A 26,852-nucleotide genomic window follows, 5' to 3' on the forward strand; every position below is an offset into this window, starting at 1 on the left:
TTGGATGTGAGCTCTCTTCTTAGTGTGGACAGAGAGTCGGTCCTAACTTTGGAGCAGGTGGAAGGCCAGTTTGTCAGAGGGTGCACAAGATGCCCACCATTTCTTCTCAGCCATCCTACACTTGCGTTTAAGGGTGACGAGGTCGGAGTCGTACCAAGAATTGCACTTGGCTTTGGGCTTTAAGCAGATCCTTGGAACAGGCGCAAGTAAATCTCAAGTGTCAGAGATAGAAGAATGGACGAGTCAGCCAGAGGTGCCGGAGGGGGGCAAGAAGGTGACGGCGAAAGCGAGAGAAGAGAGAGAGAGAAAAAAAGAAAAAAGGTCGCTCCAGGCGCGAGGAGTGGTGAGAGGTTTAGAGAGGAGAGGTCTGAGGAGATCAGAACATCCAGGGCGTGCCCTGCAGAGTGAGTCGGGCCAGAGGGAAGAATAGAGAGAAAGAGAATCGCAGAGGTTGTGAAAGAGACCAGAGAAGGGGAAGGAAGCATCCAGGTGGATGTTGAGGTCTCTGAGGAGGAGAAATTGATCCACTCGGAGAGGAAGGATGTTACCTGACCAGGGGGCCAGTAGATAGTAGCCACAATGAGAGAGCGGCCAGGAGAGAGAGAGAGAGAGAGAGTCTGCAGACCAGGTATTCAAAGCAGTAGACCTGCATAGGATTGGTAGAGGCAGGGATCCACTGCGGGAATATCAAGGCTACAACCTCACAGAGACGGTTGGATCTGGGAGCAGAGAGGATCTTGTAGCCATTAGGAAGGATAGTGTCAAAACATGAGACAGATCTGGCCATCAAACATGTCTCGGTAAGACCGAGAACATCAAGGTCGAGTTCTTCCAGGAGATGGAAGATGTTGGAGGAGTGTTTGACAGCTGAGCGAGAGGAGTTGAGAGTGGCAATGTGGAGACGTTTGCAACCCTTGAAGGACTGCCGTGGAGGGCTACAGGTCAGAGGTATGCCCTGCGGAAGTGTAGAAGGAGCCAGAGGGTGGGCAGAAGAGGAAGGAGGAGAGGGCAAGATAGCCAAGGAGGAGGATGAAGGCACCAGAGGTGGCAGAGGAGGGAGCCAACAAGGCAGCCGGAGGAGAAGTAGGGGAAGCCCGAGAGGTGGCAAAGGGTGGAGGCGGGAAAGAAGGGACAGCAGGAGAAGAAAGGAAGTTGATGAGGCGCAGGAAGCGTCTATCAAAGAGGAGGAGGTTGGCCTGAGGGCCTTGGACCAAGACGTGCCATTTAGGTAAACATTAATGATGAGACTTGTCCTGTGATTTTACAGTTCAGGATGGAGTGGAAGACCCTCCCCTTCAAGGAATGGCCCCTCATTGGGATGCCATCCAGAATATGACATGGGTCCTTTGCTCCCTGTGCCATAGGCAACTAAGCTGCACCTTGCTGATGAGACCAAACTGGTCAGGGGTTGCCTGTGTTTCTGTAGAGAGGGGACATGGTAATGCAGGTTGGGCTGGACTGGTGCCATTGGTGACACTACCACGGTTGATTTGCATATTTTTTTTTAATTAAAATGTTTTGTTTGAATTAACAAACTTTTAATTTGTCTGCACGTAATCAATAAAGCAGAAAAGAACCTTCAACTTAATCAACTATATTTCCCTAGTAATGTCCGACCAAAATTTGATGACGGTGAATATCAATCGTTGATTGCTTCCTTCGAGGAGTTCCGCCCATCTTTCCTCTGTAGTTGCTTGTTTGCCAGAATTTTTGAAAAAGTCTTTATATAAGTCTCTTTTCTCCTTCAAGGCCGGACATACCATAATCACATGGAACAGGGTTTCTGGTCTGATTAACTTGCAAAAGCGACAGGCGTCCGATTTGTTGTTTGTTTTGCCTATCAGCGCTTGATATTCACAGGTCGGCAGAATATTCAATCGAAAACGCAAAAACAGGTCACGAATACTGCCACTGGGGAATTGTACTAAGTATTTAGGTCATTGGTTAAGTGCCCTCACCTCTGTTTCTGAGTGTAGGTGTTGTTTGAAAGTTTTCTGTGCTTCTATTGTTCTTAGCCAATCATTCAATTGTAATTTGCGTTTTGCGTATTGTTTTCTATTAAGTAACAATTCGTCTGTGATATCTTCCGCTGTCATTTTCGCTTTAATTTTGTTCGACCATTTCGATAGAGCTGCTATTTGGACAGCTTCCTTTTTTTCTTTTAGAATCTCCAAAGCTGGTATCTTCTTCAGACATGATTTTTCTTAGCAAGTCCATTTGCTCCCACAATACTATCGATTGAACTGATTGTAGTGCTAATTGAAATCTTAGTCTGGTCATTGGAAATGATTGCGGCAGGGTGAGGGTTTTCCTCCAAAACAGAGCTTCATAGTATGACCATCTCATTATGTTTTGATTGACAATTGTCTCACTTGCATATGTAAGGATCGGGATTACTTTCTGTCTATACAGCAAAATTGTGGCCTTCAGACAAAATGTCCTGTATTTTTCATGAAAGAAACGTCCTTGTTTCGCCAGAGCTCTCGCTTTTCCTTCTATGTGCTGTTGCCATTCTGCTTCATTTGATGATGGATTGATTATTGCGCCTAGATATTTGATTGTTTTGGTTGTCAGGAGCACTTGATTTCCTATCTGAATCTTCATTTTAGGTTGTTTCTTTGCTTTTGAATTTATCAGTGTCATTATTCTTGACTTGTCAATATTAATTTGTAACTTATTAACCATCATGCACTCTTCTGCTTTGTTTACTGTATGTTGCAATCCTTTTAATGTTTTATGCAGAATAATAATGTCATCTGCGTAGATTAACGTTTGGATTGATTCATTATTGATTTTTGGTGGATTTGCAAAGTTGTTTTGGATTTTTTCTCCAAAGTCATACGTGAAGAGATTATAAAGACATGCAGCCAATGGGCAGCCTTGCTTCAATCCATTTTCCGATGGAATAAATTCTGTTACTCTTCCCTCTTTCGTCAATTGAACACATATTGACGTATTAGAGTATAATTCTATCACAGGATTCAGAATGTTTGGCGGACAACCCCATTGTCTTAGCTTAGCCCATAACAATTGTCTATTTACTGAATCGAAGGCAGTTTTTAAATCTACGAAGATGGCATATAGTTGTTGTGATTTAACCATTGCTTCATATTTCAACATGTTCAGCAATAGGAGATTGACATTGGTGCCTATTTGTTTTACAAATCCTGTTTGTCTTATAGCTTTTTTGTTGTTATCTCTTGCCCATTGAGTCAGCTTTGTTTGAAGGAAACCAGCAAATAGTTTTCCCGAAGGGTCCAGTAAAGCTATCGGTCTGTAATTAGCAGGATCTTTTCTATCTCCAGTTTTGAAGATTGGTATCAAGACCGCTGTCGTCCAGGTGTGAGGTATCTTTTTCGTTTTAGCAATTAATCTTAAGTGGCTCATGAACTTGGCCCACTGGACTGGGGATTTTTTTAGATCGCTATTTGCTAATCCATCAGGTCCTGGAGTTCTAGAGGATTTGAGACAATTGATGGTATTAATAATGTCTTCATTCTCCCATTTAAGGTCCCAAGGTTCATCATCAGATGTTAAACACTTCATACTTGTCTGTTCCGTATTATGATATAATGTTGAGTAGTGCTTCACCCATCTGCTTCCATCAAATTCTTGGATCATGTTTTGATTAGCCGATGACATGTTTAAGGTTGACCATAAATTTTGCATATTTTTTTCTTTAAGAGCTCTCAAAATCGCTTCTGCATCATTCTGTTTTAATGAAGCTTTGATCGCTTTTATTTCATTAGAGTACTTGTTCTTTGCTTATTTTATTTGGATTTCAAAATTAGGTCCCCTGCTTTTCCGCAGTTTTCGTAGGACTTTGTAGTGTTGTTTCTTTTTTGTTTGAAATTCAATATTGAAGTAGTGGGAATGTATTTGTTTTTGGATCTTCTTTTCACCCTTCTGTTGATATTTTTCTAGTATCCAACCGTATTCCATTTTTATGTTATCTTGTATTTGTGCATCTTCAAAGGTTGCGATTATTTCCTCCATATGGGTCGGTTTTATCCTGAGTCTATTCATCCCATTTGTTAGCTCCAGGTCTGGGAGTATTAGGCGTCGGTCTGTTCTTATTTGAGTGGCCCATTCTATCTGTATTAAATGGTGATCGCTATCCTGCTGAGACAAGTTGGCTGTTGAAAAAATGTATCTATTGATTCTTTCTGAAGTAAATATGAAATCAATGATTGAGTTGGAAGTTTCACTTACCCAAGTTGGTAAATGTGTACCTTCAGTATCTGTTGGTTGGGTATTTAAGAAGAGGTTCCTCTGGTTTGCTTCTCTCATCCATTTTGCTGCTCTAGTTGAGAGTGCGGTGGACTCTAGCTTTCCACCTTTTTTATCGAATAAATGAAAGTTAAGGTCTCCTACTATAACGAAGTCCATTTCACTGTTAGTAATGGCCAGATTGTCAATTTCATCAAATATCGAATCAATGAATCTCGTCTCCGGCATTGCCTTTGGGTTCCAGTATATATTAAATATGGATATTGCATAGTTGTCATTGACAGCAGGTGAAACGTCCTTGTTGTCTGATGAAATTTCAATAGTTACATATTGTACCCACGGATGAATATTTTTGCTTGTTAAGATTGTCCATGTGGGAACTATTTTTGTTAGAATCAACATACCTGATGCTGGTCTACCCAGTTGGGCTACAATCGCCGGATTGATTAGGGTACTAAATCCATTGCAAATTACCTCATCCTTTATCCATGTTTCTTACAAACATATGATATCTAAATTCAGCAGGACTTTTGAGTGTTTTTCTAGGAGGTGTTTGTTTCCTCTTGTATTCCACGATCCCAGTGCTATTGAATCCTTTTGGGCTACATTCCTATTTGATTGTTACAAATAGGTTTTGTTACCAGTTTGTTGGGACGTTGAATTTGGTTTCATGTGTGGGGACTCTTGATAGTCACGCCATATGGGGTGCTGCAACAAATCATCCTTGGCGTGCCTCCTTGGTCTTGCATTATTATAATTTTGAAAAACCTTTGTCCCTTTGGTCCGTTCCTCCTTTTTGGTTGTTTTATAGTATTAAAAGAGAGCCATGTTCTTTGCCTTTTTTTCTTCTGCCGCCCTTGTGACAAAGATTTCCTCTACGCCAAAACCAAGTTTCTCAAACTGATAGTGCGTGGCTATAACTTTTTGGAATATATCCTGCTCGAAAAAATCATTTTGGACCTCTTCCATGTCTTGCTTATTTGGAAAAAAGTACTAGGTCCAAATAATGAGATTTTATTTTCTTCAGTTGTGGAATAGCTTTAAACAGGCGTAAAATATTTGCTCTATTCATTATTACCGGATCTTCTGTATTCTCTGTCATTGGATATAAAGCTATTCTATAGGCAGCTGTTGTGTCGTTTGGGTTTTGAAATTTAGATCTAATTAAAATTGGACTGGGTTGGGGAACCAAACTTTTAAGGATACTAGCTTCAGGAAGCATCTCACTTGCTAACCACGTTTCATCATTTGAAATTATTGAGTATTCCAAATCGAGGTCCACTGCCTCTTCTTCGTGAGATTCCATTAACATTTGTTTGGTTGCCGTGTCATGATATTCATCAACCAATATCAAGGTGTTATCTTGAGAGTTGATTGATATGAAATTATAATCTCTCATATCGTCAGCTGTTGATAGATCAATTATAGGAGTGGGATTTTCCAGTTGGACAGGAGTATCTTTATTATTAATTATCTCCAGGAGTGCATCCAATGGTTCGGTTATTACATTGTCATCAACATTGGTATTCTCTGTGTGTGTTATCATCTTTTTAGCTTCTTTAGTTTTTTGTTGAATATCTTTTTGATTAAGAGTCGGCTGCTTGTTATTTTTCTTAGCGCCCTCTGGTAATACTTTGTGTATTAAATTTAATTTTCTCAAAAATGCACGGGATCCATTTTGATTTCTTTTAGTTGTGTTTTTGCCTTTAGGTCTAGTTGTCGGCTCTTGTCCTACAATTCCACATTTTGTAAGTTCAAATATATCAAACGGGGTACACACCAATGGTTCAGTATTGACTGGGTGTGCGGATATAATCAAGTTCGTTGGGACCATCGGGATCAATTGGGTCTCATGTTGAGCATTTTGATTTGCTTTATCTTCTATTTTACCTCTTGATTCCGTTTGTGTATGACATGTTGCGTATTGTTTGTGTTCCAACAAATACGGCTGTTTTTTCGTTTTCTCTTCCATCAATTCTTTGGGCAGGGTTAATAAAGTCTCCAAGAGGTTCTGTTTATCTACCTGGGCGACTCTTGCGAGTTCTGCCAAACGAGATTGCCATAGTCTGGATATTTCGGCTTCTTGATTTAGACAATCTTGAATGGTATTTATAAATGTTTCCACATATGTTTGTTTCGTCATTATCATAGCCAGCAGCGTTGCCTGGTCTTTAGTAGCGTCAACCATATATTCTTGAATCTTCAAAAACGGAATCATTGCAGTTGACAGGACTGCAACCAACGTATTTTGCAAATCTAGCATGGTTGTTGGGATTCTTTGTTGGGTTTCGGATGCATGTTCTTGCTGTTCCGGTTGTACTTTTTCCGGGGAGGCATACGGTTCTTCCATTCCTTATCTAGCACTTTAGTCAAGTGAAATGTCTTTTTGGCACCAAGTGAGCTCGATCTTGGTCGCATATTTGGTGTTGAGGTCTAGATGTTTTTTAGATGCTTCGGGGTATTTACCCCAGCAAAAGGTTCATTTCGTTTTTCCTGAGACTCCATTATGGCCTCAATTTCAGTGATATCGAGTGAAGGTCGAGCAGTTCTGCGTGATGCAGTTTTGCTTTGATCACTCTTATGGTTTACTGGTTACTGATGAGTAAGTAGATTGCCAATGTAATTTCGCCGCTTTAGCTCGTTCTTGTCGTGACGGTGTAACAAAGGGTTCTTGTTCACCTTGTTTCGTCCTCTTTATATCTCCTGGTTGATCTGGTGGGGCTCTCACGTTGCTCTGCACCACTCGTAAGACTCTTTGGCTACCATTTGTTATTGGGACATCAAGATCTAGAATCTCAGAGTCATAGTTTGGCGGCATCGATTGGTTCATTTCCACCTGGTGCAAAGGAGACTCTTTTTGGTCCTTACGTTTATAAGGACTAGAATCCATTGGGTGTTTTTCAATTAATTTATCTATACTCGGAAACTGATCTTTCGGGGATTGGGGAACACGTTCCTCTGGCAGTGTTGCATTTGAATTTTTATTTGTGATTAGTTCATTATTATGTGTGGCTAAGTCTTCAGTTTTATTATCCTCATTAAGAGTAAGTGCTTCAGATGTCGTCTGAGGGACAATGATTTTGGATATATGTGCAGGGGATTCTTCTAACTTCCCTTGTAGCCTGGTTCTTGGTTTTTGGGTTTCCATTGTTTGTATCAGGCCCCAATGTGATTCGATCAAGGGGAAGAGTTCTTACTCTTCAGAGAGTACTTAGCACCGCTACCAGCCGAACAGCCGACACCAGCGCGCCCTTAACTCCTCGCGGGCTTCACGCCGCAAGGGTCGCGCTGCAATGTATTTGTGTGTCACTTCCTGTGGGTGTGTCTCAAATGTCACGTTACCGATGTCACGTGGTCAGGCAGTCACAGGGCCCGCTCGCGTCAAACTGCTAGCAGCTCCAGGTGATATGCTGCTAGACTTACGCGAATGGAGCGGGTCGAAGGATTTAGAGATGATTTCACAGATGCACAATTTCACAGGTAATAAAAGCACCAGCAGGGCACCAGATTGAGCCTCCAGCCGAACAGCCGACAACAGCGCGCCCTTGACTCCTCGCGGGATTTTCACGTAAAGCGGCGGCAAAGCTTGACCCCATCTAGCAGAAGTAACACACTGAATGCGGGCGATGCAACAGGGACTGCCCGAGATAAGAGGTGTCCCGTGTTAATAAGCAGGCTTCCTCTGCACCTCACATTTGCATATGGCATTGCCCCCTTCTGCAATGGTTCAGATTGGATCAAAAATAAACAATGGCGGGGAAGGTTGCCCTGATAAATGACAGTATTTATGATTGCTGCAGAACCTTCCACTACTCACATTTTTTGGTTATAATTTTCATATCTAAAGCAGCTCTTCTCTCAACCAAAAAGTAAATGCTTCCCATAAACTTCACTTACAGTAATGAGTGGAATTCCAATCCATGTTGCTCACTGCGTACGAGTGTATGGGGATGCGAGAAAAGTGGGTGGAGAAAAGCACAGAGAGAAAGGAGAGGGCAGAGAAAAGAGCAAAGAGGAGAGAAAATGGAGTGCAATTTGAGCTGTCTGCAGAGCCAAGTGGTAGAAGTGCAGGCAGGAGACCAGGCTGTTTTGCCTTGCTAAGCCTTTTCATGCCTGGCTAGGACGCCTAATGTTACGCCTAATGTTATGCATTTGACACATTTTCTTGCTCTTTCTAGACCAAGTTAAGAGCTGCTGGATAATCTTATTATCTTCTATACTGCTCCACAGGTGTCCTACTGCGACTGTGCCCTTCTCTGGTTTGATCCCTGGTGAAAACCGATTTGGTTTGCCTGGTACCCAATACAATTAGTACTCTATGGTGATTTTTCTCCCCAATGCCTAATGTGGCTCCTAGGCATCGCACCTTGACCCCACCACGACTCTGCTGGTTTATAGTGATCACGTTGAAAACAAAGGGTCGACTTCCAAAAGCATTGAATACAAACCCTCGAATAACAAACCATCGACATCCTATATGTTACATATAAAAGTGCAATTCCATCGAAACCAGTCCATCGACAATATACATGGACTGGGTTCAATGGAAATGTACTTTTACATGTAAAAAGTAGCATTTCCATGCATTTTTGTGGAACTTTAAAATGTTACATGGTGCTGTCCAGTGCTAAAATTTCAGCACTAACCAGCCCCTTGTAACGTTTTACATTTTTTTATATTGGGGGGTTCCCCCCAGCCCTCCAAGCCTACCTCCTCCCAACTCTAACCCAAGCCCCAACCCTACCCTAACCATAGCCTTGGCCCCAACCTTAACCCTTAAACTAACCCAAGCCCCAACCCTAACCTTAACCCTAATTTGACCCTTTAACTATCCCAAGCTCCAATCCTAACCCTAGCCCTAACCCTGATTTAACCCTTAAACTAATCCAAGCCCCAACCCCAACCCTAACCCTAATTTAACCCTTAAACTAACCCACGCCCCAACCCATTACTTACCATTACATGTCGATGGAACCATCACATTTTTTCAACGAAATGGCCATTCTATGGAATGGTATTTCCATGGAAAAAATTCTATGGTTTGGGTTTCAATGGTTTGGGATTCGATAGAATGACCGGGTACCGACTCTGCTCTCTCTGGAGTTCCGACTCTGAACTCTCCTTGGGAACTTTTGGCGTGCATTGCCTTCTTGGTACCCACTGCTGCGTGCCTCTCCCCCATTCTCTTCCAGTTCCAGGCGATGCCCACGATCTGTTGCCAGAGATACCAGTGTGCACCATGGTGCCTCGAGACACTCCACAAATGTACTTTACCAGAGCGCTACCACTACTGAGACATTGTCATGGCCACACAGGATTAATGCTCCAAATTGCCCACTGGTATCTTCTCTAACCTCCCTAGCCCAATTTCCAACCTCTATACTCAAACACACTAGAACGATACCAACTAAGTGGGCCTGACCCTGCAAATAGGGGATGGGGACTCCTCTACACCTGGGACAAGAGACCTAGGAGGGTACTTGTCAGAGTCAGTCCTGCCCCTGAGGCGGGGTGAGCAAGTTGGGAGGGCCCCAGTCTCTGTCCCTTCTACATGTGCCTGGTTGAATGTAATCGCCTCATACCTGCTGTGCAGCATGCTGGCCAGTCTTCTTCCTTTTGTCCTGTAGGACTGCAACTACCAGAATTCTTTGCAGCAGAGCCCTGACAACACAACACACTGGGGAGAGAGGAAGCGGTAAGCAGGGATGCAGAGGAACGCTGCACCAATAAGACCAACAATCCAGACACCCCATTCAACATGGACACAAACGATGAAACCGAGGAGAATTGTAGCGGGCCGATATTACCTAGAGCCCGCAGATATGTGTAAAAGGGGGCGCGGCTTAAGGCCTGTTTTATGTTGTCTCTTCTCTGATGCCTGTAAGCCAGCCCAGGGGGAAGTAAAAGAAAACAGTTGTCCCGGGGATCCTGCCGATGCAGAGGACCAATCAAGGGGCACGGGGAGAATAAAAGAGGGCAGAAAGGACATGGCATTGTGGGTTGATCGGGTGAGCTCCAGGGAGGAGAAGGCAGACCAAGAGACAAGGCGAAGGAAGGGCAGTGCAGCAGAGTTTGGAGGAGGATTATAAAAAGGTGTGTGCAAGGTGAGGAAAAAATGCTCCTTGGGTATGAGAGTGCATGTAAGGTGAGGGATGGAGACAGGCTAAGGGAGAGTGCAGGAGATGTGAAAGAGTGGTTGGATAAGGTGACAAGAGTGAAAGGAGTGTGAATGTGGGAGGAGAGCATTGTATAAAGGGAGGTGAGTAGTAGGGGAGGAAAGAGAAGATGCTGGAATAATGGGAGAGTGGGAACACACGAAAAACAGAGAGAGAGGTAGAGAGTGGGAGGAGAGTAGGGGGAAAGGGAAAGGAGACAGAGAGAGGGTAAGGAGTATAAAGGGTGTGAGGGGAAACCGGGGCAATTAGAAGGCAAGTATGTCCGTTGTTACAACCACTGCTATTCTTGTGGGACCACTGGATACGATCCACCCAGAAAACAGAGGGAGACAGCTAAATAGGGCGTTGGCTTTTAGGCCACAACAACCAGCCAGTCAACTATTAGATAGTAGGGGTTATGAATGAAAGAATGAAAGAAAGAGAGACCCTACTCTTAAACCATCTCAGAGAGTTGCTGTGTTCTTGAGGCTGTCTGTGACATTAGGCCACTGACATGCAGCACCTGACTAGCTCTTCTACAGCTATCAAATTACATATCACAGACCAAGCCAATGCATCCCATCACCATGGCGCACAAGCCTCCCTTGTCAACATCAACACAGACCATCATGAAACACACCAGCATCACGGGCGATGCGGGGGGCCCCGCTGCCACATGTCCTGGGAGGGGGCCCCTTCCCCCAGACTAAAAAAATAAATAATAATATTAATTCTTTAGGAAGTCATTCTGGTTCATAAACAAAATATTTCTGTAATCAAATTATTTTTCTGTGCGCAAATAATTTCTTCATAAGCAGAGTGACTTCAAAAGAAAACTAATTATTTTTGAAGTCTGATGCCCCTAACAACCACCCCATGACGTGGAAACCTCCAGGCTGGAGGTTTCCATGTCATGGAGTAGGGGGGAGCCCTATGCCTTGAAAAATAAATCGTTTATTTTTGAAGTCACTCTGCTTATAAAGAAATTATTTCCGCACAGAAATAATGTCTTTATTTAGCAGAGTAACTTTAAAAAGCAATGATTTATTTTTGAAGTCCGAGGGTCCTCCGTCTGCGGCAGGCCTGGCTGTAGCGGGGCTCAGATCGGACTTGGGTTGTTCTGTTTATCTGCTCTTAAGGATTGTGCTAAGAGCTTGGCAGTGGGGTTTCCCTGGGGGTTAACGTTTCCATCAGAGCTCTGCCAGCCTTCTCTAGAAACCGGTAAGGTGCCAGGCCTTATTTAACGCTTTGAAAAACATTTTTAGGTATAATGTAACTGATCATATATTCACTGAAAAAACCTTTGTTAAAGGGATGTTATGGTTACGTTGCACTAATAAAAACCTATGAAATTCAATGAAAATACTTTGTTAAAGGGACGTTATGGTAACAAGTAAACCTGAAACAAATGCTGAAATTTGGCAGTTATGGTAAGCGAAGCAACCATAACTCGCGCCACCACCGTGCACTGCTCAAACTAACACCCAGGACATCAAAGATGACAGCAGAAATGTAATTGATGACATCACCGATGACATCACATGTCTGGGCCACTTGTTTTTTGTTCACTAACATATCTAGGCCAGGTGGTTTTGTACACTGACAGTCAGAATATTAAAATTCAAAAGGTGCTGTATATCTAGACATTAGCCTTGTCATATGTTCTTAAAGTACTTTCCTTAGGGTTTGGTCTCAGCTCATGGTGCACATACATGGGGGAATAAGCAGGCCTCAAACACACAATTCATTTGTATATATGAAGATGAACTTCAATGTTATTAACATTTTCTGATGATGCCATTTCTTTCTTCCTTACTGTATGTGCCTCTGAATTGTATACATTTTGGGTCTTCATATGCATTGATTGTACTAGCACAAGTGTGTAGTAAGTCTTGAATTGTTAGCTAGTTATTACATGTTTAACATTACTCAAAACTCTGATACGGTAGCATTCATTCTTGTACTATCCAAAATTACAAGATTATAAATGTTGTACTTCTATGGTGCATGTTGCAGCCATTGCCTAGGTTTATGTATGATTAGGTCCCTGTATTAACAACACCACTCCAATACAATGTTGTTTAGATGAGTACATTCTTTAATACATTAAGTAGTTCATGAACGGTCTCCCGATCACCCCTGACATCTTGTTACCAACATTATAAACACAACCCCTTGTAGGGACTGTTCATCAAAATTGTAATCAATGACATTTGTGATGTCGTCTTTGAGGTCCTGGTTGTTAGTCTTACCAGTGCATGGTGCTGGCGCGAGTTATGGTTGCTTAGCTTACCATAACTGGCGAATTTCTACTCTGGCGGTACCCACGGGTTACACAATCCATTATACTAATAGAGAAATCGGGAAAGGGGGGGGGGGAGTAGCCATAGTTACTCGCGACTCACTACCTGTGTTTCCCTCTATATTATCCTGTACAGGCTGTGAAATTCTACATCTTAAACACTGCCCCACTGACAACAATTGCATCAATTTCATACTCATTTATAGACCGCCCTCTCTGGAATCAGAGTTCAACGATGAACTCGCTATCCTTGCGGATTCACTTACTGGCCCAAATAAATCAACGATCATCCTTGGCGACTTAAATCGGTGGCGTGGCGACCCAAAAGACAAGGAAGCCATTTCCCTTGAAAAAACATTGGAAAAAATGCACTTCAATGTCATGAATCTCGACCCCACTATGGCAAATGGCCACCAATTGGACTGGGTCATTTCCAATAACATAGAGATCAATAACTATGTTACCACCCCTTGTATCTGGTCCGACCACTACAAAATTGTTTTTGACCTACACCTACCTATCCCAGTAAAAAAACTGGCAAGCAAAGTTTTTTCCAGAAACTTTAAAAATATAGATAGAGCAGACCTACAATTCTGTATCAACAGCATTCTAGCCGACATTAACAAAACAGACTCATGTGACACTATTATCAAAAAATATGATCAGCAGATGCTTATGCTAATCAACCAGAAAGCACCTAATCGAGAAAAAACTGTTAGGCCTAACCTCAACCACCAAAAATGGTACACACCTGAACTTACCTCTCTTAAGAAAGAAAAAAAATGCAGTGAAATAGAATGGCTTAAAAACCAAACCAATTACCACAAAACAAGTTGGAAGTCACTAGAAAAATACTACAAATCTAAGATCAACAACGCTAAAAAGAACTACTTCAATAGCCAAATCGAAGCATCATCCAATTCATCCAGCAAGCTTTTCGACATTTTGAAATCCTTAGATAAGCCTAAGGCGTTAGCCCCTGATTTTACACCATCACAATCTGAATGCGAAAACACAGAGGCAGCCTTTGCGAACAAAATATCTTAAGCCAGAGAACGCATTGCTCTAGCACAAGCTAATAAACCTCAATGCAGCCTCCCTGCAGAGCAACTAACAACAACCGGAAAGGAGAAGTTTCAATTCCACTCCATCTCCCCAGTAACTATGTTAAAAACATTAGCTTCTATGAAACCATCTTCTTGCGCTGAAAATATCCCCCCCCCCCAAGATCATCCTACAATATCCTGAAATCTTTGCGCCACTTTTTACTAAAATTGTCAACACCTCATTCCGGGACCAAGTAGTGCCCAACAACATAAGAAAGGTTACCATCACACCCCTAGTAAAAAAAACCTACTCTTGACCCTTGTGACCCCAACAACCTAAGACCCATTACAAATTGTAATTTTACTCTTAAAGTACTGGACAAAATAGCAACAGCCCAATTCCAAGAATATGTGGAAAGCCATGAGATCTTACATCCACAACAATCTGGCTTTAGAGCCGTGCATAGCACCGAGACCGCTATGCTAGACCTACAGTCCAGAATGTTGGAAATTATGGACAAGGGAAAGGGTGGACTTCTGGTCCTGTTGGATCGGAGCGCTGCCTTCGTCCTGCTTGACCACCAGCTCTTGCAGCAAGCACTTGAGAAGGTTGCTAATTGCTCCAAGGAATCAATAAGTTGGTTATCATCCTTCCTTGAAAACAGAATATCCAGAGTACACTGGGGGGACAAATTCTCATCTGAATTTAACATCTGCTGCGGGGTATCACAGGGAGCTAGTCTATCCCCCCTGCTCTTCAATCTGTACATCCGATTCCTATGTGAGCTACTACAACAACTCCAGATAATTTTCACCAACTATGCTGACGATACTCAGCTGGTCCTGGAACTGAGTGGGGACTACACTAAGGATAGTACGATACTAAATACACTCTACGGAAACATCGAAGATTGGATGGACAATAACTGGATGTGCCTGAATGGCAATAAAACCGAATTAATGATTTTCGGATCCATCCAGGCTCGAGCCAAACTCCCTGCTGAATATCAGGCCTTCCAAATTAAAGAAACTCTTATTCCAGTGTCTGATAAGGTCAAAACACTAGGCATCACGTTGGAAGCATCCCTCAACTCTGATGCCCAGGCAACGTACGTGAGTAAAAACTGTAATTATTACATCCGGCTACTTAAAGCCATTAGACCACTATTGAGTGAGAACAACTGTGCCACAATAGCAAGAGCTACCATCATGTCACGTTTGGACTATGGTAATGCCCTCCTGGTAGGAGCTAGTAAGCAAAGTATCCAAAAATTCCAGCTAGTCCAAAACAATGCGATCAGAATGGTCAAAAAGAAAGCAAGAAGTGAACACATCAGTGAAGCTAGGCGGGACCTCCATTGGCTGAGAATAGAGGAACGCATACAATTCAAGTCTATGTGCCTTACTCACAAGTATTTATATGGCAAGGCACCAGCCTATTTAAAGTCCAAACTCACCTTTTACCATCCTTCCAGGGCATTAAGATCAGAGGCTAATGGGCTCATAACGCCTCTGAAACACAAGAAGGAACTTGGTATGGGCAGAGCCTTCCCTAACTGAGCGGCCTCTAACTGGAACAAATTGCCGAAGTACCTTAGATTGGAGTCCAATCATTTGGTCTTCCGCAAAAAACTTCAAGTAACACTTGTTTAGGACCCAATGAATCAGCCAACCTGTAGTTTTATGTATTTGTCCTGTTGCTTCTTCAGGCTCTACCTTGAGCTTTGTACATGTCTACATGTAAGCGCCCCGATGCCTGCGGGCGGTCGGCGCTATATAAATAAATAAATAATAAATAATAAATAATTTCTAAGGTTTTACGGTTTTACTTGCAACCATAACGTCCCTTTAACAAAGTTTTTTCAGTGAATTTCATGGGTTTTTCCCAGTGCATTCTAATTTCCTACAACTTACGAATATGATACTTAACTCAATATAGCAACATTTCTGTCCAATTTCCAAAGTTTCACCTTAAACCTCTGCCATGTCCCACCTTCTAGCATCACTTTTAACACTTCTATACACTTTTTGCAACTTTTCCCACTGTTTTTGCACTCGTCACGCCCGCGAACGTCTGACGTCATCGTAGACTTTTCAGACAGTGTCACGTGACCACACACGCATGTGCGGCATGATGACGTGTTCGCGAACACACTTCACGATCGGGTCTGCGCTTCGAGGACAGTTCCGAAGGAACAAGTTACTTACCTGTAACTGAACTGTTGTTCTCCAGCATGGGTCTGGCATGGATTCACATGCTCATGAATATTCCCCGTCGTCAGGCTGGGAATCCTCGGTAAAGAAAAAACCAGTATCAGTTTCGTTTCTGATCTGTCTTTCGTAGTAATAACCAATCACTGGTCTCTGCGTCATACTGACCACAGCCAATGACTGCCCTCTACCTAAGCACCGCCTCTGGCAGCCATCTTCAGATTTGGAAGCACGTGGCAGTATGACCAAGTGAAGAGCCGCAGATGGGTAGGCGGGAGGGTTCGCATGTGAATCCATGCCAGACCCATGCTGGAGAACAACAGTTACAGGTAAGTAACTTGTTCCTTCTCCAGCATGGGGTCTGGCATGGATTCACATGCTCATGAATAAAGAATACATAGCAGTACACACATGCACAACCACGGGAGGTGGCAAAGGCTCAACATTAAGCATTACATCAAACTCAACATTAAGCATCTTACCTCCTCACCAGGCTCACCTCAGGCGAACAGGTTGCGCAGCACTGCTTGGCCGACCCTGGACTCCTCCCTGGAATCCCGATCGACGCAGTAGAATTTCGTGAAGGTGTGCGTCGACCTCCACGTAGCAGCCCTGCATATGTCCAGCAGGGGCACACCAGAAAGGAACGCCGTGGTAGCTGCGATCGCTCTGGTGGAATGGGCTCTCGGACGGCCAGGCAGCGGTCGGTTTGCCAACCGATGACAGTACATGATACAGCCGGAGAGCCATCTGGAAATGGAAGCCTTCGAGAGAGCCTTCCCCTGATTGACAGGTCCAAAGTTCACAAAGAGTTGTGACGTCTTCCGAAAACACTTTGTGCGGTCCACGTAGAACTTCAGCGCTCTAGCCACATCCAGCGAGTGCAAAGTCCTCTCAGCCGGCGACGAAGGCGACGGGAAGAACACAGGCAACACCAAGGGTTCGTTGAGATGGAAGTCCGACGGTACCTTGGGCATGAAGGAGGGGTGCGTCCTGAGCACTACCCTCGTGTCGTGAAAAGTCAAGTACGGGGCCTTGCAGGAAAGGGCCTGGATCCCTCCCACCCGTCGTGCGGAGGTGATGGCCACAAGAAACGCTGTTTTCCACGACAGAAACTTCAACGTGGCCGAGTGCAGAGGCTCGAACGGAGGTCCCATGAGCTTGGTCAGCACCACGTTGAGCTCCCACGCCGGGGCCGGCGCCTTCACCGGCGGGAACGATCTGAACAGTCCCTTCATGAACTCTTTCACCAGACGATGAGACCACAGGGACGTCCGGCCCGTGGTTCTGGTGTATCGGGAGATCGCAGCAAGATGAATCTTGATGGACGCGTGTGCCAGTCCAGCTTTGGCCAGCGTCAGCAGGTACGGCAGTACCTGTGGTGCCGTAATCTGTAGAGGGTTAATCTTCTGTGCGTGGCACCAGACAGAGAACCTCTTCCATTTGTGTCCGTAGCATTTAAGAGTCGAGGACGCCCTGGCCTTTGCAAGAACCTCTCTGCAGTTGGCCGGTATGTCGTATCCTCCAAACTCTAGCGCTGCAGGAGCCAGGCCTGCAAGTTCAGCGATTTCGGGTCGTGGTGGAGGATGGCGCCTCCTTCCCTGGAGAGTAGATCCGCGTCCACCGGCAGCTTGATTGGCGGGGACGCTGACAAGTCCAGAAGGTCCGGGAACCATATCTGCCTCGGCCACGCAGGTGCGACGAGGATCATCCTGCACCGTGACCTCTTGAGCTGGTTGACGAGCCGGATTAGCAGTGGCAAAGGAGGGAACGCGTAGAGGAACAGGCCCTCCCAGGGGAACGAGAAAGCATCGCCCATGCTCCTCGCCTGGGGAAACCTGCTGGCGAACCTCCGGCACTTGGAGTTCGTCGCCGTCGCGAACAGGTCGATCTGGGGTGTGCCCCACCGTCGGAAGAGACGATCCACTAGATCCTGCCGTAGTTCCCACTCGTGGCAAGAGCGCAGCTCCCTGCTGAGTGAGTCGGCGATGGTGTTTTTTATCCCTGCCAGATGAAACGGCACCAGAAACATCCTTTGGGCGACTGCCCAATGCCACAGGTCCTGCGCCTCCTTGGACCGTGCTGGGGACCTGGTTCCGCCCGGTTTCCTGATGTAAAACATGGTGGTGGTGTTGTCGGTGAAGATCCTCACCACCTTGCCCCTGAGGGACGGAAGGAAGGACCTGAGGGCCCAGAACACTGCACGGAGCTCCAGGACGTTGATATGGAGGGACTTCTCCGTCGGGAGCCAGAGGCCTCTCGCGTAGAGATTTTCGGTGTGCGCTCTCCACCCTTCCAGGGAGGCATCCGTGGTCACTGTCTCCTGGTGGTCTGGGGTCTGGAAGTCCATGCCCGCCGTCAGATGCGCGCGGGTGCCCCACCACCGGACCGCTCGGCGGAAACTCTCGTTGAGTGTGATCCTCTCCTCGAAGCCGCCCGTCGTTTGGATCCAGCGCGCGTCCAGGAACTCCTGCAACGGGCGCATCCGGAGCTTGCACATGGGAATGAGGTAGATGCAAGAGGACATCATTCCGAGGAGGGACTTGATGGACCTCACCTTGGCCGCGTCAGAAACCAACATCTGCTGTACCTTGCCCAGGATGGACCTGGTCCTTTCCTCCGACGGGGAGGCCAGAAGGGACACTGTGTCGAGCTTCGCTCCCAGAAACAGTGCGTTTTGCGCGGGTACCAGGTGGGACTTGGCGTAGTTCACGGAGAATCCCAGGTCCGTGAGAAGTTGGACGGTCCTTGCCGTGTGGTCCACGGCGAGCTCCCTCGTCTTGGCTCGGATGAGCCAGTCGTCCAGGTAGGGGTAGACGTGGATCCCCTCGCGGCGCAGCTGCACCGCCACCGGTGCAAGGCACTTGGTAAATACCCTGGGTGCCGACCGTAGTCCGAAGGGGAGGGCTTTGAACTGGTAGTGACGCCCTTGGACCACAAACCTGAGGAATTTTCGGTGCCCCTTTAGGATGGGAATATGGAAGTAGGCACCTTCCAAATCCAACGACGACAGGAAGTCTCCTTCCTCCAGCTGACCCAGGACGTGCTGGAGGGTGACCATCCGGAACTTCTACGCCTTGATGAACTTGTTCAGACGTCGCAGGTCTAGGATGGGGCGCCATCCTCCCGTCTTCTTCTTCATGAGGAAGTATCTCGAGTAAACTCCGGAGCCCCGAAGCCTCTTTGGGAGGAGTTCGATGGCGCCCTTCCTGAGCAACGCCTTTACCTCCAGGAGAAGCTGAGGGACGTGAAGCTCTCTCCTGGCCACGGGGGGGACGCGCGGGCACCTTCTTTGAAACTCGAGCGCGTGGCCCCGGGCCAAGGCGTCCAGCACCCAACGGTCGGTGGAGATGGACTCCCACACGCTGACGAAGCTCGCCAGCCGGCCTCCCACCGGGGTGCTTCGGTGGGGGCCCGACCCCACGGCCGGTTCAATCCTGTTTCGATGAGGCTTTGCCGCCTTGACCTCCTTGGCGACGACGGCGGGGTCCTCCAGACTTGCCTCGTCCTCTGTAGGCCTCTTGAGACGACGAGCGGGCCGCTTGACGGTAGGTAGAGAAACCGCCGCCGGAACCTTTGGAGGCGCCCTTGCCTCCGCTGCTCCGAAAGGGCGTCCGTCGTTGCTGTAGAACCCCAAGGGCCCGGCCCGTCTCAGTGTCCGCTTTAATGGCCTGAAGGGAATCGTCCACTGTTTTCCCAAACAGGTTGTTCCCATCGAACGGCATGTCCAGGACTCTGGTCTGTACGTCTTGACGGAAGTCCGTAGCCTTGAGCCATCCACGCCACCTAAGGCACACGCCGTTGCCCAACTGGCGAAATCCAGTGTCGGCGATGTCCGTCGCAATAGTGATGGCGTGGTCCGACGCCACCTCACCTTCCTGTAGGATCTCCAGGGCATCCGCCCTCTTGTCGTCCGGTAGGAAGTCCAACAGGGGAGCCAGTTTGTACCATAGCTCCCTGCCTGCAGACGAGATGACCCTGCGTCCCAGAGCGTCCAATTTCTTTCCCTCGCCGTCCGGTGGGGAAGTCGATGTGGAGGCCGCACCCCCCCCGCTTTCTTCCTGGCTGCCGCGGAGACGACGGAGTCCGGGGTAGGCTGCGCCCGGAGGCACAGGGGGGCCGCGTCCGGGACCCGGTACTTCTTTTCGGTCTCTTCTAGCTGGCGTCGTGGAAGGGTTCTTGAGGAGGGCGAGGCCCTCATCCCAAATGTCGTCCAGTAGAGGCACCGCGAGGACCGTCTTCCTCTTGGCCTCGCGCCGTTGATAAAGGAATCCTTCCTTTTTCTTCTCCTCATGGCAGAGTTGGAAAAGCTCGGATGCCCTGGCGATCATGGAGTGGAACGATCCAATCTCGTCGGGCGGAGAGGCCCTGGTGGGAGGTGACGACGGGAGATCCTCGTCGTATACCTCGTCGTCCGTACCCGTCGCTGCCGTGTCAGTCCCCGTATCATCCCCTCGGGTGGACGGGGAGGAGGGCTGGACGGGTCGCGACGGCTGAAAAGGAGGTGGAGGGTGAATCCTTCTTTTCTTGGGAGGGGGAACACCCGAAGGTCCCGGTTCAGGATCCCCCGACGGGAGAGGCTCCTCCGTCGGCAACGGTAGTCTCGTCCTTATCTCTGAGCATAAGGACTGTATAGCCAACAAAATGGCCGCCGAGTTGTCTTGCGGCGCTGGCAGAGGGGAATCCGACGGGCGATCAGGGGCCCCGTCGGCAACCTCGGCCATCCCGACGGGCCGGTCTTAATCCACGCCAAGGCCGTGGCTTAAGACCTCGATCAGCTCTTCCTCTGAAGCCGAATCTACGACGACGCCCTGCCCCCCCTTTTTCTTCCCCGCCGGGGATTTCACGGGGGTCCTATCGATGGGCACAAAAGAGGACTCCCTCCGAGGTGGCAGGGAGACTCTGAGCCCCGAGGTCGCCACCACTGGTGTAGCCTCCACAGGCTGAGCCAGGGCCGCCGCGACAGTATCGATATAGGGCTTGGCCGGATGGATTAAGGCCTCCACCACCTTAGGTGCGCTCACCGCCTTATCCTTGAGGGGGGGGGGACACTGCCTCGCTCCCCCTCCGATGGGGCCTTCGAGCTCGACCGGGGCCTCTCCAGGAGCTTCGCCGGGTGCTCGCCCTTCCTCTTACCCGACCGAGAGCGTTGGCTCGTGGCTGAAGGTGCCGGGGAGGGTGCGCCCTGCCTGGCGCCCGTAGAGCCCGACCGTTCGGCGCTCCCGGTGCCAGCGGACTCGCGGTGCTTGGCCTTGTGTTGGACCCCCGTCGCCGTGGCGTCCTCAAAGGTCTTAGAAGACCGCTCGGATTTCTTCCTCTTCTTCTCGCCTGACAGGCTCTTCCCTTCCAGCCAGTTGGCGAGGCGTTGGTGGCGGTCCTTCATGGTCCGCTCCGACATATTGCCGCAAAACGCACAGTCCTTCTCCACGTGCGTCTTGTCCTCATGTAAGCAGTAGAGACAAAAGGAGTGTTCGTCCTCCTTAAAGACGTTCTGCAGCTGGCATCCAGGGCAGACCCTGAACAGCTTTCCGGGCGTCGAGCTTCCCTTCTCCTGGGCCATGCCTGGGCCTGAGAAGCTTCTGGAGTCCTCCAAAACGTAGCTCGACGAAATCTTCACCCTTGAGGGGCGCAGACGAATCCGACACGGGTCCCCGTTGATCGGATGGAGAGTCGGTGGAGCTTGAGGCTCTTTTGACCGGAAAAAACGAAGTTTTAAGAAAAAAACGTGAAAAAATAGCACTAACGCTCGAGAGCAATAGCACGAGGATCCCAACACATGAACGTGCGGTTAAAATCTGAAGATGGCTGCCAGAGGCGGTGCTTAGGTAGAGGGCAGTCATTGGCTGTGGTCAGTATGACGCAGAGACCAGTGATTGGTTATTACTACGAAAGACAGACCAGAAACGAAACTGATACTGGTTTTTTCTTTACCGAGGATTCCCAGCCTGACGACGGGGAATATTCATGAGCATGTGAATCCATGCCAGACCCCATGCTGGAGAACTGCATTTTCTACTAATCTAGGAACGTTTAAGCTCAAAATGTACCCTTGCACATCTCCTGCACCTATTCTTACTCATTATCCATCAACAATCTAGTACAAAGCACATACTTGGAAGATTATTAGCAAAACTGCTATTTATCTTAAAAATGACATCAGCTACTGCCATTCCTCCTCCCCAAGAGCCATCACCACCAGCTGGAGGACCTTCAAAACAAAAAAAGCGCAGTTCTACTAAAGACAATGAAGATGACCAAGAAGATGAAGTGCCCATCTCTAGCACCCAGAGAGAGAATCATGGGTAGGGCAGTTCTTTACCCCTGTTGGGAATGTTCCAAAGGCTAAAGCTACCAAAACGAAATGCACTGAGTGCAATTTTGTAATCAGTCTCAGACTACCTGGACAGTACTCCTACTGGACCAAATCCATGCGCTGCCACAACAAATCCAACCACCGCAATGCTCTCCAAAAGGTTGTTCCTTTCTTAGCAAGTAGTAAGCTGGCTTCCTCAGCCAATACTGTAACCACAAAGCCTACTTTTGTGGGACACAAAATCCCACCAGCTACCTTGCAATCAATAAAAGAGTGTTGATCCATATATTTCAAAGATCCCAGTCCTCTGCATATACTGCAACACACCACTCTGCAGGGCGAATCAATTTTGAAGTCCTTTCGAAGCTGTAATCAAGGAGCATGAGAAACACTGCCTCCTGCCTTAGAAGTAACACACGCGCAACATCTTCCCCTGTCCATCTGCCCCTCCATATTAGTGCTTGGTGCCTCTTCCCTCATTTCCCTCCCCACCTTACATTCTAAGCTCTCCTACAAAAAGAAATACATCAAAAAACAACAAAAGAAAGGTTCCTTTAGGAAACACCTTTCACAGTTAAAAAAATAGAATTAAAAACAAATCTTATAGACTCCATCTACTTTACATTTCTCAGTAAAGTACATAGACTCAATAAGATTGTCCAACATTCCCCTCCCAAGGAGGGAACCCGGGGTGCTAAAAAAAAAATTAGATATATATATATATATATATATCTTTTTTTTTCTTCCTACACCAGGACGTCCTTTCCAGATGGCCACCATGGAAAGGGAAGGTGGGGCTTCGTACAGGGCCCCTCTTCTCTTTCCATAGCAGCCTGTAGAAGGCGAAGAGAGCAGCACCCACCCTCTGACCATATTACCACAAGTACATTTTTTTCTTCTTTTCAAACCTATCCCACTTTCGAATAACTTTACCACATAGCCGGTTCCAGGTGGAAATGGCCACTTTAACTCCATTTGTCGTCCCTTGTGGTCATGGCCAGTAGCCACATTGTCCGAGTCATGACCTTATGCCATGACCCAGACAATCTGCCCACTGCCCATGGCCACACGCTATACCTGTCACCAAAGGTACCTACATTGACATTTGATTAAAAAAAAACAAAAAACACTTGCACATTTGCTAAACCATGCTTTAAGGTCCTTGCCAATGCTCCTTATATGAGTTTGTTGGAAAACCGCCCATGTTTTATTTTTTCAAAAGTGTCAAAATGTATGTACATAGAATAGTCATATAACTTAGCCCCCACTTGGCAATGTCCATTCAGAATTTACACAAACATATAATGTTGGGTCTATAATCTGAAAATGTTTGTTCACATTCGTCAAACAGCAACAAAGTTACAAGCAATCTAAAAATGTTGAGACTCCCCCTCTAATTTAGCCCCCTCTTGACAAAATCCCACCAAACTTTACAAATACATGTATATCTAGATTTAAAATATATGTTTGCAAACTTTTGTGTAGATTCGTCAAATGGCACCACGTTTATAAGCCTCTACAATATTGTGGGACCCCCCATCTCTAAATTTGCCCCATCTTGACAGAATCCTACCAATCTTTGCAGCAACACTTATATTTATATATCAAATCGTTTTGCAAACTTTTGTGCAGATTCGTCAAATGGCACCACATTTATAAGCCTTTGCAATATTTTGGGACCCTACGCTAATTTTGTTCCCTCTTCACAAAACAGCTCCACACTTTCCAAAGCCATTCAGAATCAGGTCTAGAATATAATTCCAAAATGTCATGCAGTTTCATTGAGTGGCGCCAAAGTTATAAGCCATCCAAAAACTGCTTTTCACCAACCCAGTAATGCAGAAATAGGCATACATTTCCCCAAACATCTGAAGCGTTCACGAATATCACAGGACTGTACCTGAATATGCGGACTGTTAGCAGATATCCCATACCATCCTCATCACCCCCCACCACTCCAGAGATTGTTTGATGAGTTTGACAAGTGCAATGTTGTGTTTATCAATAGGTTTGTACAGCGATGTTCACGGACACCGGCAAATGTCCGCAAACCCAACATGGCGGGCGTTTCCAAAAATCAGACGCACTTCACACTTTCACCATCCAATCAGTGGGTGCATCAAATGTCCGCAGACATCACGTCTCCTTCTTGGCCAATCGGAGGCCGTCCGCGGACTGAACAGGGAAGAGTGAGTCCATGGACAGAACCCAGATATTACTCCTTTACTTTTACCTACTTTTTGGGCCTTTTAAAAAACTACTTGACAGATTTACACCAAATTACAAAAGCATGCATTCGACCAAGCCGCAGCTCCTGCCGCAAATTTGCTGAAAATCCATCCAGCGGTTTAGGCTGTAGACGTGAGCACATTTTTTTTCCATTCCGTCTATGAAAAAAACAGACATTTTGGAACCCTCCCTACAACTTTCCCACCCCTTGATGAAACTTCAAACTTCCTAGAAATATACTGACGGGACATTTACTCTTTTTGCAAAGTTTGGTAAGGATTCGTCGAGCGGGGGCAAAGTTATAAGCCACCCAAAAAGTGTTCTTCCTATGGGTTGAGCAACTTAACCATAAATACAAGGCCACTGCCGCAGGCTCTGTAATAACGCATGGCTTCGTGAAACATTTTAACACAAATAGGGAACCTTTTCACACATTACCTTTTGTTATATGATATGGCATTTATAACGCGCCTGTACACAAGTGTTTTAAGTACATTTTCAAAATTCACAGGCATATTTTTGTCTTCTGCTGAATTGCATTTGGGTATTTGTAGTCTTATATTCAAGGTTGAGGGGAATAATGCCACAATTGTAAACTTTTTCCCAAGAACATTTATATATTTGTGTGAGTACTTTACTATGGTTCATTTTATAAATATAACTTGAAAAGTACACAGAGTATTGTGGAAAGACAAACGTGGGATTGAAAGTGGAAAGGAAGAGGGGGCAAGTGAGTCATGAATATTTACCAGGATGTGGGGAAGAGGTTGCAGTCTTGGAGACTGGAGGGATTTGTTTCTTTGGTTCTGGCCCTGTGCTAATTTTCAGGGCACAAGGCGAAGATAAATTTGTGTGTCCAGCGTCCGCCCAACCTTTTCAGAGTACGGACGCAAGCCCTGTTGGGTGTTTTTGAGGCCAAAAGGTATGCATGCTCAATTGTTTCGGCTACTAAGATTTCACCCCAGGTTGCCATGTTCCCATTGCAGGTGCCTACCCACAAGACCACATAAAAGTGTAAGTAATCTCCGTTCCGACTTGCGAGTGTTTATATTATGTGTAAGATGCCAAGAGCCATTCCTTTCTGGCCTAGTATTAAGACGACCAGTGATGCACTGCTAGCGTGGTTGACTGAGAATGAGCAGATCTTATGTTACATAAGGAGGCGTCTTTGTGGAATAATCCGCCTCTTCAATTAAACAACACATATTGGAGGAGTTGGATATCGAAGGGTATAGTGAACATAGGTGATGTTCTTGAAATGGATCAGATCGTTAAATTTGAGACACTGCAGACACAATATGAACTAGTGAATAGAGAAAGACAGATGTAATTAATTGAAGTCCTTGTTGAGGCAAAGGATAGATATGTCTAATACTCCTTTGACTGATAGAAAGGGTCGTTTTCAGTGTTATGACTGCCCACCCAGGATGGTATCGACTTTTCTTAAACTCATGCCCGTATCTTCGCAGTTAATTTTATTTATTACATTTATTATACGCCCAGACCCGTAGGTATCACGGCATAGTTACAGACAATGGGTAGATACAATCTTGAAATTTTAGCAGAAACCAAAACACAATTAATACAAGCAGAAAATACATTTTATATGCAAGTGATGGGGAGGTATATACAGATTGAAGGGGTTTCTAGATAGTAAGGGTGTGGATCATACTGGTCGCGTAGTAGTCTTTAGTATTGGTTGGGAGCGTTTAAGGTCAAAATGGTCAGTTGAAATGAATTGTCGGAATGTGAGTGGGAAGAAGCGATCCTGGTGAAATTGGATTTCAAACTGATGTTGATGAGACAGAAAATGATATGTAGGTTACACTGGACTCTGGGGAGAAAGCAATTACTAGGTCTCCAGGATGATGATCACCGATGGGGGTGTGGGGAAGGGGGAGGAAACCTTCTAAACATGTGATGGGGATGGGGGGAAGGGGGAGGAAACCTTCTACACATGTGATGGGGTTGTGGGGGAGGAAACCTTCTACACGTGATGGGGATGGGGGTGGAAACCTTCTACACATGTGATGGGGATGTGGGGAAGGGGGAGGAAACCTACACATGTGATGGGGGTGGGGGGAGGAAACCTTCTACGCATGTGATGGGGATGTGGGGAAGGGGGAGGAAACCTTCTACACATGTGATGGGGATGGGGGTGGAAACCTTCTACACATGTGATGGGGATGGGGGGTGGAAACCTTCTACACATGTGATGGGGGGGAGGAAACCTTCTACACATGTGATGGGGATGGGGGGTGGAAACCTTCTACACATGTGATGGGGATGTGGGGAAGGGGAGGAAACCTTCGGGGAAGGGGGAGGAAACCTTCTACACATGTGATGGGGATGTGGGGAAGGGGGAG

At 46.4% G+C, this 26,852-nt stretch overlaps 1 protein-coding gene across 2 annotated transcripts in view; it reads right to left on the reverse strand.

The window, feature by feature from the left end:
• The window catches only part of ZBTB8A (zinc finger and BTB domain containing 8A), a 243,412-nt gene that overhangs the window by 77,025 nt on the left and 139,535 nt on the right, over positions 1-26,852 (reverse strand). Inside the window, exon 1 of one of the 2 annotated variants that reach the window (XM_069622468.1) lies at positions 9,813-9,902. The exons of the other annotated variant lie outside the window; for it this stretch is intronic. The gene's annotated coding sequence lies outside the window, so the exon portion shown is untranslated. Of the gene's footprint in view, positions 1-9,812; positions 9,903-26,852 lie in introns of those variants that run through there. 2 annotated transcript variants of the gene reach the window in all.

The sequence above is a fragment of the Ambystoma mexicanum genome, chromosome 11 (genome assembly GCF_040938575.1).
Source record: "Ambystoma mexicanum isolate Mex_15411 chromosome 11, UKY_AmexF1_1, whole genome shotgun sequence".
Taxonomy (NCBI): Eukaryota; Metazoa; Chordata; class Amphibia; order Caudata; family Ambystomatidae; genus Ambystoma; species Ambystoma mexicanum.